Raw genomic sequence first — 12,601 nt, forward strand, 5'->3', positions numbered from 1 at the left:
TCAGAGAGATAGAACGCGAGCCAGCGAGCGGATCAGAGGGAGAGCGAGCGAGCGGATCAGAGGGAGAGAGAGAGCGAGCGGATCAGAGAGAGAGAACGCGAGCGAGCGGATCAGAGAGAGAGAGCGAGCGGATCAGAGAGAGAGAACGCGAGCGGGTCAGAGAGATGGAGAGCGAGCGGATCAGAGAGATGGAGAGCGAGCGGATCAGAGAGAGAGAGCGAGCGGATCAGAGAGAGAGAGCGAGCGGATCAGAGAGAGAGAACGCGAGCGAGCGGATCAGAGGGAGAGAGAGCGGATCAGAGAGAGAGAACGCGAGCCAGCGAGCGGATCAGAGGGAGAGAGAGAGCGAGCGGATCAGAGAGAGAGAGAGCCAGCGGATCAGAGGGAGAGAGAGAGAGCGGATCAGAGAGAGAGAGAGAGAGCGAGCGGATCAGAGGGAGAGCGCGAGCGGATCAGAGAGAGAGAGAGAGCGGATCAGAGAGAGAGAGAGAGAGCGAGCGGATCAGAGAGAGAGCGAGCGAGCGGATCAGAGAGAGAGAGAGAGCGGATCAGAGAGTACGCGAGCGAGCGGATCAGAGAGAGAGCGAGCGAGCGAGCGGATCAGAGGGAGAGCGCGAGCGAGCGGATCAGAGGGAGAGCGCGAGCGAGCGGATCAGAGAGAGAGAACGCGAGCGAGCGGATCAGAGAGAGAGAACGCGAGCGAGCGGATCAGAGAGAGAGAACGCGAGCGAGCGGATCAGAGGGAGAGAACGCGAGCGAGCGGATCAGAGGGAGAGCGCGAGCGGATCAGAGGGAGAGCGCCAGCGAGCGGATCAGAGAGAGAGAACGCGAGTGAGCGGATCAGAGAGAGAGAACGCAAGCGAGCGGATCAGAGAGAGAACGAGCGAGCGGATCAGAGAGAGAGAACGCGAGCGAGCGGATCAGAGAGAGAGAGCGAGCGGATCAGAGAGAGAGAGAGAGCGAGCGGATCAGAGAGAGAGAGAGAGCGAGCGGATCAGAGAGAGAGAGAGCGAGCGAGCGGATCAGAGAGAGAGCGAGCGGATCAGAGAGAGAGAACGCGAGCGAGCGGATCAGAGAGAGAGCGAGCGAGCGAGCGGATCAGAGGGAGAGCGCGAGCGAGCGAGCGGATCAGAGAGAGAGAGCGAGCGGATCAGAGAGAGAGAACGCGAGCGAGCGGATCAGTGAGAGAGAGCGAGCGGATCAGAGAGAGAGAACGCGAGCGAGCGGATCAGAGAGAGAGAACGCGAGCGAGCGGATCAGAGAGAGAGAACGCGAGCGAGCGGATCAGAGGGAGAGCGCGAGCGGATCAGAGGGAGAGAACGCGAGCGAGCGGATCAGAGAGAGAGAGAGCGAGCGGATCAGAGAGAGAGAGAGTGAGCGAGCGGATCAGAGAGAGAGCGAGCGGATCAGAGAGAGAGAGAGAGAGCGAGCGGATCAGAGAGAGAGAGAGCGAGCGAGCGGATCAGAGAGAGAGCGAGCGGATCAGAGAGAGAGAACGCGAGCGAGCGGATCAGAGAGAGAGCGAGCGAGCGAGCGGATCAGAGGGAGAGCGCGAGCGAGCGAGCGGATCAGAGAGAGAGAGCGAGCGGATCAGAGAGAGAGAACGCGAGCGAGCGGATCAGTGAGAGAGAGCGAGCGGATCAGAGAGAGAGAACGCGAGTGAGTGGATCAGAGAGAGAGAACGCGAGCGAGCGGATCAGAGAGAGAGAACGCGAGCGAGCGGATCAGAGGGAGAGAGAGCGGATCAGAGAGAGAGAACGTGGGCCAGCGAGCGGATCAGAGGGAGAGCGAGCGAGCGGATCAGAGGGAGAGAGAGAGCGAGCGGATCAGAGAGAGAGAACGCGAGCGAGCGGATCAGAGAGAGAGAGAGCGCGAGCGGATCAGAGAGATGGAGAGCGAGCGGATCAGAGAGAGAGAGCGAGCGGATCAGAGAGAGAGAACGCGAGCGAGCGGATCAGAGAGAGAGAGAGCCAGCGGATCAGAGGGAGAGAGAGAGAGCGGATCAGAGAGAGAGAGAGAGAGCGAGCGGATCAGAGGGAGAGCGCGAGCGGATCAGAGAGAGAGAGAGAGCGGATCAGAGAGAGAGAGAGAGAGCGAGCGGATCAGAGAGAGAGCGAGCGAGCGGATCAGAGAGAGAGAGAGAGCGGATCAGAGAGTACGCGAGCGAGCGGATCAGAGAGAGAGCGAGCGAGCGAGCGGATCAGAGGGAGAGCGCGAGCGAGCGGATCAGAGGGAGAGCGCGAGCTAGCGGATCAGAGAGAGAGAACGCGAGCGAGCGGATCAGAGAGAGAGAACGCGAGCGAGCGGATCAGAGGGAGAGAACGCGAGCGAGCGGATCAGAGGGAGAGCGCGAGCGGATCAGAGGGAGAGCGCCAGCGAGCGGATCAGAGAGAGAGAACGCGAGTGAGCGGATCAGAGAGAGAGAACGCAAGCGGGCGGATCAGAGAGAGAGCGAGCGAGCGGATCAGAGAGAGAGAACGCGAGCGAGCGGATCAGAGAGAGAGAGCGAGCGGATCAGAGAGAGAGAGAGAGCGAGCGGATCAGAGAGAGAGAGAGAGAGCGAGCGGATCAGAGAGAGAGAGAGCGAGCGAGCGGATCAGAGAGAGAGCGAGCGGATCAGAGAGAGAGAACGCGAGCGAGCGGATCAGAGAGAGAGCGAGCGAGCGAGCGGATCAGAGGGAGAGCGCGAGCGAGCGAGCGGATCAGAGAGAGAGAGCGAGCGGATCAGAGAGAGAGAACGCGAGCGAGCGGATCAGTGAGAGAGAGCGAGCGGATCAGAGAGAGAGAACGCGAGCGAGCGGATCAGAGAGAGAGAACGCGAGCGAGCGGATCAGAGAGAGAGAACGCGAGCGAGCGGATCAGAGGGAGAGCGCGAGCGGATCAGAGGGAGAGAACGCGAGCGAGCGGATCAGAGAGAGAGAGAGCGAGCGGATCAGAGAGAGAGAGAGTGAGCGAGCGGATCAGAGAGAGAGCGAGCGGATCAGAGAGAGAGAGCGAGCGGATCAGAGAGAGAGAGAGCGAGCGAGCGGATCAGAGAGAGAGCGAGCGGATCAGAGAGAGAGAACGCGAGCGAGCGGATCAGAGAGAGAGCGAGCGAGCGAGCGGATCAGAGGGAGAGCGCGAGCGAGCGAGCGGATCAGAGAGAGAGAGCGAGCGGATCAGAGAGAGAGAACGCGAGCGAGCGGATCAGTGAGAGAGAGCGAGCGGATCAGAGAGAGAGAACGCGAGTGAGCGGATCAGAGAGAGAGAACGCGAGCGAGCGGATCAGAGAGAGAGAACGCGAGCGAGCGGATCAGAGGGAGAGAGAGCAGATCAGAGAGAGAGAACGTGGGCCAGCGAGCGGATCAGAGGGAGAGCGAGCGAGCGGATCAGAGGGAGAGAGAGAGCGAGCGGATCAGAGAGAGAGAACGCGAGCGAGCGGATCAGAGAGAGAGAGAGCGCGAGCGGATCAGAGAGATGGAGAGCGAGCGGATCAGAGAGAGAGAGCGAGCGGATCAGAGAGAGAGAACGCGAGCGAGCGGTTCAGAGAGAGAGAGAGCACGAGCGGATCAGAGGGAGAGAGAGAGCGAGCGGATCAGAGAGAGAGAACGCGAGCGGATCAGAGAGATGGAGAGCGAGCGGATCAGAGAGAGAGAGCGAGCAGATCAGAGAGAGAGAACGCGAGCGAGCGGATCAGAGAGAGAGAGAGCGCGAGCGGATCAGAGGGAGAGCGCGAGCGGATCAGAGGGAGAGCGCGAGCGGATCAGAGAGAGAGAGAGAGAGCGAGCGGATCAGAGAGAGAGAACGCGAGCGGATCAGAGAGATGGAGAGCGAGCGGATCAGAGAGAGCGAGCGGATCAGAGAGAGAGAACGCGAGCGAGCGGATCAGAGAGAGAGAACGCGAGCGAGCGGATCAGAGAGAGAGAACGCGAGCGAGCGGATCAGAGGGAGAGAGAGCGGATCAGAGAGAGAGAACGCGAGCCAGCGAGCGGATCAGAGGGAGAGCGAGCGAGCGGATCAGAGGGAGAGAGAGAGCGAGCGGATCAGAGAGAGAGAACGCGAGCGAGCGGATCAGAGAGAGAGAGCGAGCGGATCAGAGAGAGAGAACGCGAGCAGATCAGAGGGAGAGAACGCGAGCGAGCGGATCAGAGAGAGAGAGCGAGCGGATCAGAGAGAGAGAACGCGAGCGGATCAGAGGGAGAGAACGCGAGCGAGCGGATCAGAGAGAGAGAGCGAGCGGATCAGAGAGAGAGAGAGAGCGGATCAGAGAGATAGAGAGAGAGCAGATCAGAGAGAGAGAGAGCGGATCAGAGAGAGAGAGAGAGCGAGCGGATCAGAGAGAGAGAGAGAGAGAGCGGATCAGAGATAGAGAGAGCGGATCAGAGAGAGAGAGAGCGCGAGCGGATCAGAGGGAGAGCGCGAGCGGATCAGAGAGAGAGAGAGAGCGAGCGGATCAGAGAGAGAGAACGCGAGCGGATCAGAGAGATGGAGAGCGAGCGGATCAGAGAGAGAGAGCGAGCGGATCAGAGAGAGAGAACGCGAGCGAGCGGATCAGAGAGAGAGAGAGCCAGCGGATCAGAGGGAGAGCGCGAGCGAGCGAGCGGATCAGAGAGAGAGAGCGAGCGGATCAGAGAGAGAGAACGCGAGCGAGCGGATCAGTGAGAGAGAGCGAGCGGATCAGAGAGAGAGAACGCGAGTGAGCGGATCAGAGAGAGAGAACGCGAGCGAGCGGATCAGAGAGAGAGAACGCGAGCGAGCGGATCAGAGGGAGAGAGAGCGGATCAGAGAGAGAGAACGTGGGCCAGCGAGCGGATCAGAGGGAGAGCGAGCGAGCGGATCAGAGGGAGAGAGAGAGCGAGCGGATCAGAGAGAGAGAACGCGAGCGAGCGGATCAGAGAGAGAGAGAGCGCGAGCGGATCAGAGAGATGGAGAGCGAGCGGATCAGAGAGAGAGAGCGAGCGGATCAGAGAGAGAGAACGCGAGCGAGCGGATCAGAGAGAGAGAGAGCACGAGCGGATCAGAGGGAGAGAGAGAGCGAGCGGATCAGAGAGAGAGAACGCGAGCGGATCAGAGAGATGGAGAGCGAGCGGATCAGAGAGAGAGAGCGAGCAGATCAGAGAGAGAGAACGCGAGCGAGCGGATCAGAGAGAGAGAGAGCGCGAGCGGATCAGAGGGAGAGCGCGAGCGCATCAGAGAGAGAGAGAGAGAGCGAGCGGATCAGAGAGAGAGAACGCGAGCGGATAAGAGAGATGGAGAGCGAGCGGATCAGAGAGAGCGAGCGGATCAGAGAGAGAGAACGCGAGCGAGCGGATCAGAGAGAGAGAACGCGAGCGAGCGGATCAGAGAGAGAGAACGCGAGCGAGCGGATCAGAGGGAGAGAGAGCGGATCAGAGAGAGAGAACGCGAGCCAGCGAGCGGATCAGAGGGAGAGCGAGCGAGCGGATCAGAGGGAGAGAGAGAGCGAGCGGATCAGAGAGAGAGAACATGAGCGAGCGGATCAGAGAGAGAGAGCGAGCGGATCAGAGAGAGAGAACGCGAGCGGATCAGAGGGAGAGAACGCGAGCGAGCGGATCAGAGAGAGAGAGCGAGCGGATCAGAGAGAGAGAACGCGAGCGGATCAGAGGGAGAGAACGCGAGCGAGCGGATCAGAGAGAGAGAGCGAGCGGATCAGAGAGAGAGAGAGAGCGGATCAGAGAGAGAGAGAGAGAGCGGATCAGAGAGAGAGAGAGAGCGAGCGGATCAGAGAGAGAGAGAGAGAGAGCGGATCAGAGATAGAGAGAGCGGATCAGAGAGAGAGAGAGAGCGAGCGGATCAGAGAGAGAGAACGCGAGCGGATCAGAGAGATGGAGAGCGAGCGGATCAGAGAGAGAGAGCGAGCGGATCAGAGAGAGAGAACGCGAGCGAGCGAATCAGAGAGAGAGAGAGAGCGCGAGCGGATCAGAGGGAGAGAGAGCGAGCAGATCAGAGAGAGAGAGAGAGAGAGCCAGCGGATCAGAGGGAGAGCGCGAGAGGATCAGAGAGAGAGTGAGCGAGCGGATCAGAGAGAGAGAGAGAGAGCGAGAGGATCAGAGGGAGAGAGAGCGGATCAGAGAGAGAGAGAGAGCGGATCAGAGAGAGAGAGAGAGCGAGAGGATCAGAGAGAGAGAGAGTGAGCGAGCGGATCAGAGAGAGAGCGAGCGGATCAGAGAGAGAGAGAGAGAGCGAGCGGATCAGAGAGAGAGAGAGCGAGCGAGCGGATCAGAGAGAGAGCGAGCGGATCAGAGAGAGAGAACGCGAGCGAGCGGATCAGAGAGAGAGCGAGCGATCGAGCGGATCAGAGGGAGAGCGCGAGCGAGCGAGCGGATCAGAGAGAGAGAGCGAGCGGATCAGAGCGAGAGAACGCGAGCGAGCGGATCAGTGAGAGAGAGCGAGCGGATCAGAGAGAGAGAACGCGAGCGAGCGGATCAGAGAGAGAGAACGCGAGCGAGCGGATCAGAGAGAGAGAACGCGAGCGAGCGGATCAGAGGGAGAGAGAGCGGATCAGAGAGAGAGAACGTGGGCCAGCGAACGGATCAGAGGGAGAGCGAGCGAGCGGATCAGAGGGAGAGAGAGAGCGAGCGGATCAGAGAGAGAGAACGCGAGCGAGCGGATCAGAGAGAGAGAGAGCGCGAGCGGATCAGAGAGATGGAGAGCGAGCGGATCAGAGAGAGAGAGCGAGCGGATCAGAGAGAGAGAACGCGAGCGAGCGGATCAGAGAGAGAGAGAGCACGAGCGGATCAGAGGGAGAGAGAGAGTGAGCGGATCAGAGAGAGAGAACGCGAGCGGATCAGAGAGATGGAGAGCGAGCGGATCAGAGAGAGAGAGCGAGCAGATCAGAGAGAGAGAACGCGAGCGAGCGGATCAGAGAGAGAGAGAGCGCGAGCGGATCAGAGGGAGAGCGCGAGCGGATCAGAGGGAGAGCGCGAACGGATCAGAGAGAGAGAACGCGAGCGGATCAGAGGGAGAGAACGCGAGCGAGCGGATCAGAGAGAGAGAGCGAGCGGATCAGAGAGAGAGAACGCGAGCGGATCAGAGGGAGAGAACGCGAGCGAGCGGATCAGAGAGAGAGAGCGAGCGGATCAGAGAGAGAGAACGCGAGCGGATCAGAGGGAGAGAACGCGAGCGAGCGGATCAGAGAGAGAGAGCGAGCGGATCAGAGAGAGAGAGAGAGCGGATCAGAGAGAGAGAGAGAGAGCGGATCAGAGAGAGAGAGAGCGGATCAGAGAGAGAGAGAGAGAGCGAGCGGATCAGAGAGAGAGAACGCGAGCGGATCAGAGAGATGGAGAGCGAGCGGATCAGAGAGACCGAGCGGATCAGAGAGAGAGAACGCGAGCGAGCGGATCAGAGAGAGAGAACGCGAGCGAGCGGATCAGAGAGAGAGAACGCGAGCGAGCGGATCAGAGGGAGAGAGAGCGGATCAGAGAGAGAGAACGCGAGCCAGCGAGCGGATCAGAGGGAGAGCGAGCGAGCGGATCAGAGGGAGAGAGAGAGCGAGCGGATCAGAGAGAGAGAACGCGAGCGAGCGGATCAGAGAGAGAGAGCGAGCGGATCAGAGAGAGAGAACGCGAGCGGATCAGAGGGAGAGAACGCGAGCGAGCGGATCAGAGAGAGAGAGCGAGCGGATCAGAGAGAGAGAACGCGAGCGGATCAGAGGGAGAGAACGCGAGCGAGCGGATCAGAGAGAGAGAGCGAGCGGATCAGAGAGAGAGAGAGAGCGGATCAGAGAGAGAGAGAGAGAGCGGATCAGAGAGAGAGAGAGCGGATCAGAGAGAGAGAGCGAGCGGATCAGAGAGAGAGAGAGAGAGAGCGGATCAGAGATAGAGAGAGCGGATCAGAGAGAGAGAGAGCGCGAGCGGATCAGAGGGAGAGCGCGAGCGGATCAGAGAGAGAGAGAGAGCGAGCGGATCAGAGAGAGAGAACGCGAGCGGATCAGAGAGATGGAGAGCGAGCGGATCAGAGAGAGAGAGCGAGCGGATCAGAGAGAGAGAACGCGAGCGAGCGAATCAGAGAGAGAGAGAGAGCGCGAGCGGATCAGAGGGAGAGAGAGCGAGCAGATCAGAGAGAGAGAGAGAGAGAGCCAGCGGATCAGAGGGAGAGCGCGAGAGGATCAGAGAGAGAGTGAGCGAGCGGATCAGAGAGAGAGAGAGAGAGCGAGAGGATCAGAGGGAGAGAGAGCGGATCAGAGAGAGAGAGAGAGCGGATCAGAGAGAGAGAGAGAGCGAGAGGATCAGAGAGAGAGAGATTGAGCGAGCGGATCAGAGAGAGAGCGAGCGGATCAGAGAGAGAGAGAGAGAGAGCGAGCGGATCAGAGAGAGAGAGCGAGCGAGCGGATCAGAGAGAGAGCGAGCGGATCAGAGAGAGAGAACGCGAGCGAGCGGATCAGAGAGAGAGCGAGCGATCGAGCGGATCAGAGGGAGAGCGCGAGCGAGCGAGCGGATCAGAGAGAGAGAGCGAGCGGATCAGAGCGAGAGAACGCGAGCGAGCGGATCAGTGAGAGAGAGCGAGCGGATCAGAGAGAGAGAACGCGAGCGAGCGGATCAGAGAGAGAGAACGCGAGCGAGCGGATCAGAGAGAGAGAACACGAGCGAGCGGATCAGAGGGAGAGAGAGCGGATCAGAGAGAGAGAACGTGGGCCAGCGAGCGGATCAGAGGGAGAGCGAGCGAGCGGATCAGAGGGAGAGAGAGAGCGAGCGGATCAGAGAGAGAGAACGCGAGCGAGCGGATCAGAGAGAGAGAGAGCGCGAGCGGATCAGAGAGATGGAGAGCGAGCGGATCAGAGAGAGAGAGCGAGCGGATCAGAGAGAGAGAACGCGAGCGAGCGGATCAGAGAGAGAGAGAGCACGAGCGGATCAGAGGGAGAGAGAGAGCGAGCGGATCAGAGAGAGAGAACGCGAGCGGATCAGAGAGATGGAGAGCGAGCGGATCAGAGAGAGAGAGCGAGCAGATCAGAGAGAGAGAACGCGAGCGAGCGGATCAGAGAGAGAGAGAGCGCGAGCGGATCAGAGGGAGAGCGCGAGCGGATCAGAGGGAGAGCGCGAACGGATCAGAGAGAGAGAGAGAGCGAGCGGATCAGAGAGAGAGAACGCGAGCGGATCAGAGAGATGGAGAGCGAGCGGATCAGAGAGAGCGAGCGGATCAGAGAGAGAGAACGCGAGCGAGCGGATCAGAGAGAGAGAACGCGAGCGAGCGGATCAGAGAGAGAGAACGCGAGCGAGCGGATCAGAGGGAGAGAGAGCGGATCAGAGAGAGAGAACGCGAGCCAGCGAGCGGATCAGAGGGAGAGCGAGCGAGCGGATCAGAGGGAGAGAGAGAGCGAGCGGATCAGAGAGAGAGAACGCGAGCGAGCGGATCAGAGAGAGACAGCGAGCGGATCAGAGAGAGAGAACGCGAGCGGATCAGAGGGAGAGAACGCGAGCGAGCGGATCAGAGAGAGAGAGCGAGCGGATCAGAGAGAGAGAACGCGAGCGGATCAGAGGGAGAGAACGCGAGCGAGCGGATCAGAGAGAGAGAGCGAGCGGATCAGAGAGAGAGAGAGAGCGGATCAGAGAGAGAGAGAGAGAGCGGATCAGAGAGAGAGAGAGCGGATCAGAGAGAGAGAGAGAGCGAGCGGATCAGAGAGAGAGAGAGAGAGAGCGGATCAGAGATAGAGAGAGCGGATCAGAGAGAGAGAGAGCGCGAGCGGATCAGAGGGAGAGCGCGAGCGGATCAGAGAGAGAGAGAGAGCGAGCGGATCAGAGAGAGAGAGAGAGAGAGCGGATCAGAGATAGAGAGAGCGGATCAGAGAGAGAGAGAGCGCGAGCGGATCAGAGGGAGAGCGCGAGCGGATCAGAGAGAGAGAGAGAGCGAGCGGATCAGAGAGAGAGAACGCGAGCGGATCAGAGAGATGGAGAGCGAGCGGATCAGAGAGAGAGAGCGAGCGGATCAGAGAGAGAGAACGCGAGCGAGCGGATCAGAGAGAGAGAGAGAGCGCGAGCGGATCAGAGGGAGAGAGAGCGAGCAGATCAGAGAGAGAGAGAGAGAGAGCCAGCGGATCATAGGGAGAGCGCGAGAGGATCAGAGAGAGAGTGAGCGAGCGGATCAGAGAGAGAGAGAGAGAGAGCGAGAGGATCAGAGGGAGAGAGAGCGGATCAGAGAGAGAGAGAGAGCGGATCAGAGAGAGAGAGAGAGCGAGAGGATCAGAGGGAGAGCGCGAGCGGATCAGAGAGAGAGAGAGCGGATCAGAGAGAGAGAACGCGAGCGAGCGGATCAGAGAGAGAGCGAGCGAGCGGATCAGAGAGAGAGAGAGAGAGCGGATCAGAGAGAGAGAGAGAGAGAGCGGATCAGAGAGAGAGAGAGCGGATCAGAGAGAGAGAGAGAGCGAGCGGATCAGAGAGAGAGAGAGAGAGCGGATCAGAGAGAGAGAGAGAGCGGATCAGAGAGAGAGAGCGAGCGAGCGGATCAGAGAGATGGAGAGCGAGCGGATCAGAGATAGAGAGAGAGCGGATCAGAGAGAGAGAGAGCGCGAGCGGATCAGAGGGAGAGCGCGAGCGGATCAGAGAGAGGGAGAGAGAGAGCGAGAGGATCAGAGAGAGAGAGCGAGCGCATCAGAGAGAGAGAATGCGAGCGGATCAGAGAGATGGAGAGCGAGCGGATCAGAGAGAGAGAGCGAGCGGATCAGAGAGAGAGAACGCGAGCGAGCGGATCAGAGAGAGAGAGAGCACGAGCGGATCAGAGGGAGAGAGAGAGCGGATCAGAGGGAGAGCGCGAGCGGATCAGAGAGAGAGAGAGCGCGAGCGGATCAGAGGGAGAGCGCGAGCGGATCAGAGGGAGAGCGCGAGCGGATCAGAGAGAGAGAGAGAGAGCGAGCGGATCAGAGAGAGAGAGCGAGCGGATCAGAGAGAGAGAACGCGAGCGAGCGGATCAGAGAGAGAGAACGCGAGCGAGCGGATCAGAGAGAGAGAACGCGAGCGAGCGGATCAGAGGGAGAGAGAGCGGATCAGAGAGAGAGAACGCGAGCCAGCGAGCGGATCAGAGGGAGAACGAGCGAGCGGATCAGAGGGAGAGAGAGAGCGAGCGGATCAGAGAGAGAGAACGCGAGCGAGCGGATCAGAGAGAGAGAGCGAGCGGATCAGAGAGAGAGAACGCGAGCGGATCAGAGAGATGGAGAGCGAGCGGATCAGAGAGAGAGAGCGAGCGGATCAGAGAGAGAGAACGCGAGCGAGCGGATCAGAGAGAGAGAACGCGAGCGAGCGGATCAGAGAGAGAGAACGCGAGCGAGCGGATCAGAGGGAGAGAGAGCGGATCAGAGAGAGAGAACGCGAGCCAGCGAGCGGATCAGAGGGAAAGCGAGCGAGTGGATCAGAGGGAGAGCGCGAGCGGATCAGAGGGAGAGCGCGAGCGGATCAGAGAGAGAGAGAGAGCGAGCGGATCAGAGAGAGAGAACGCGAGCGAGCGGATCAGAGAGAGAGAATGCGAGCGAGCGGATCAGAGGGAGAGTGAGCGGATCAGAGAGAGAGAACGCGAGCCAGCGAGCGGATCAGAGGGAGAGCGAGCGAGCGGATCAGAGGGAGAGCGCGAGCGGATCAGAGGGAGAGCGAGCGAGCGGATTAGAGGGAGAGCGCGAGCGGATCAGAGGGAGAGAGCGAGCGGATCAGAGGGAGAGCGCGAGCCAGCGAGCGGATCAGAGGGAGAGAACGCGAGCGAGCGGATCAGAGGGAGAGAGAGAGAGCGAGCGGATCAGAGAGAGAGAACGCGAGCGGATCAGAGAGATGGAGAGCGAGCGGATCAGAGAGAGCGAGCGGATCAGAGAGAGAGAACGCGAGCGAGCGGATCAGAGAGAGAGAACGCGAGCGAGCGGATCAGAGAGAGAGAACGCGAGCGAGCGGATCAGAGAGAGAGAACGCGAGCGAGCGGATCAGAGGGAGAGAGAGCGGATCAGAGAGAGAGAACGCGAGCCAGCGAGCGGATCAGAGGGAGAGCGAGCGAGCGGATCAGAGGGAGAGAGAGAGCGAGCGGATCAGAGAGAGAGAACGCGAGCGAGCGGATCAGAGAGAGAGAGCGAGCGGATCAGAGAGAGAGAACGCGAGCGGATCAGAGGGAGAGAACGCGAGCGAGCGGATCAGAGAGAGAGAGCGAGCGGATCAGAGAGAGAGAACGCGAGCGGATCAGAGGGAGAGAACGCGAGCGAGCGGATCAGAGAGAGAGAGCGAGCGGATCAGAGAGAGAGAGTGAGAGCGGATCAGAGAGAGAGAGAGAGCGGATCAGAGAGAGAGAGAGCGGATCAGAGAGAGAGAGAGAGTGAGCGGATCAGAGAGAGAGAGAGAGCGGATCAGAGAGAGAGAGAGCGGATCAGAGAGAGAGAGAGCGCGAGCGGATCAGAGAGATGGAGAGCGAGCGGATCAGAGAGAGAGAGAGAGAGAGCGGATCAGAGAGAGAGAGAGCGGATCAGAGAGAGAGAGAGCGCGAGCGGATCAGAGAGATGGAGAGCGAGCGGATCAGAGAGAGAGAGCGAGCGGATCAGAGAGAGAGAACGTGAGCGAGCGGATCAGAGAGAGAGAGAGCACGAGCGGATCAGAGGGAGAGAGAGAGCAAGCGGATCAGAGAGAGAGAACGCGAGCGGATCAGA

Source organism: Heptranchias perlo, unplaced genomic scaffold (assembly GCF_035084215.1).
Source record: "Heptranchias perlo isolate sHepPer1 unplaced genomic scaffold, sHepPer1.hap1 HAP1_SCAFFOLD_583, whole genome shotgun sequence".
NCBI classification, from domain to species: domain Eukaryota; kingdom Metazoa; phylum Chordata; class Chondrichthyes; order Hexanchiformes; family Hexanchidae; genus Heptranchias; species Heptranchias perlo.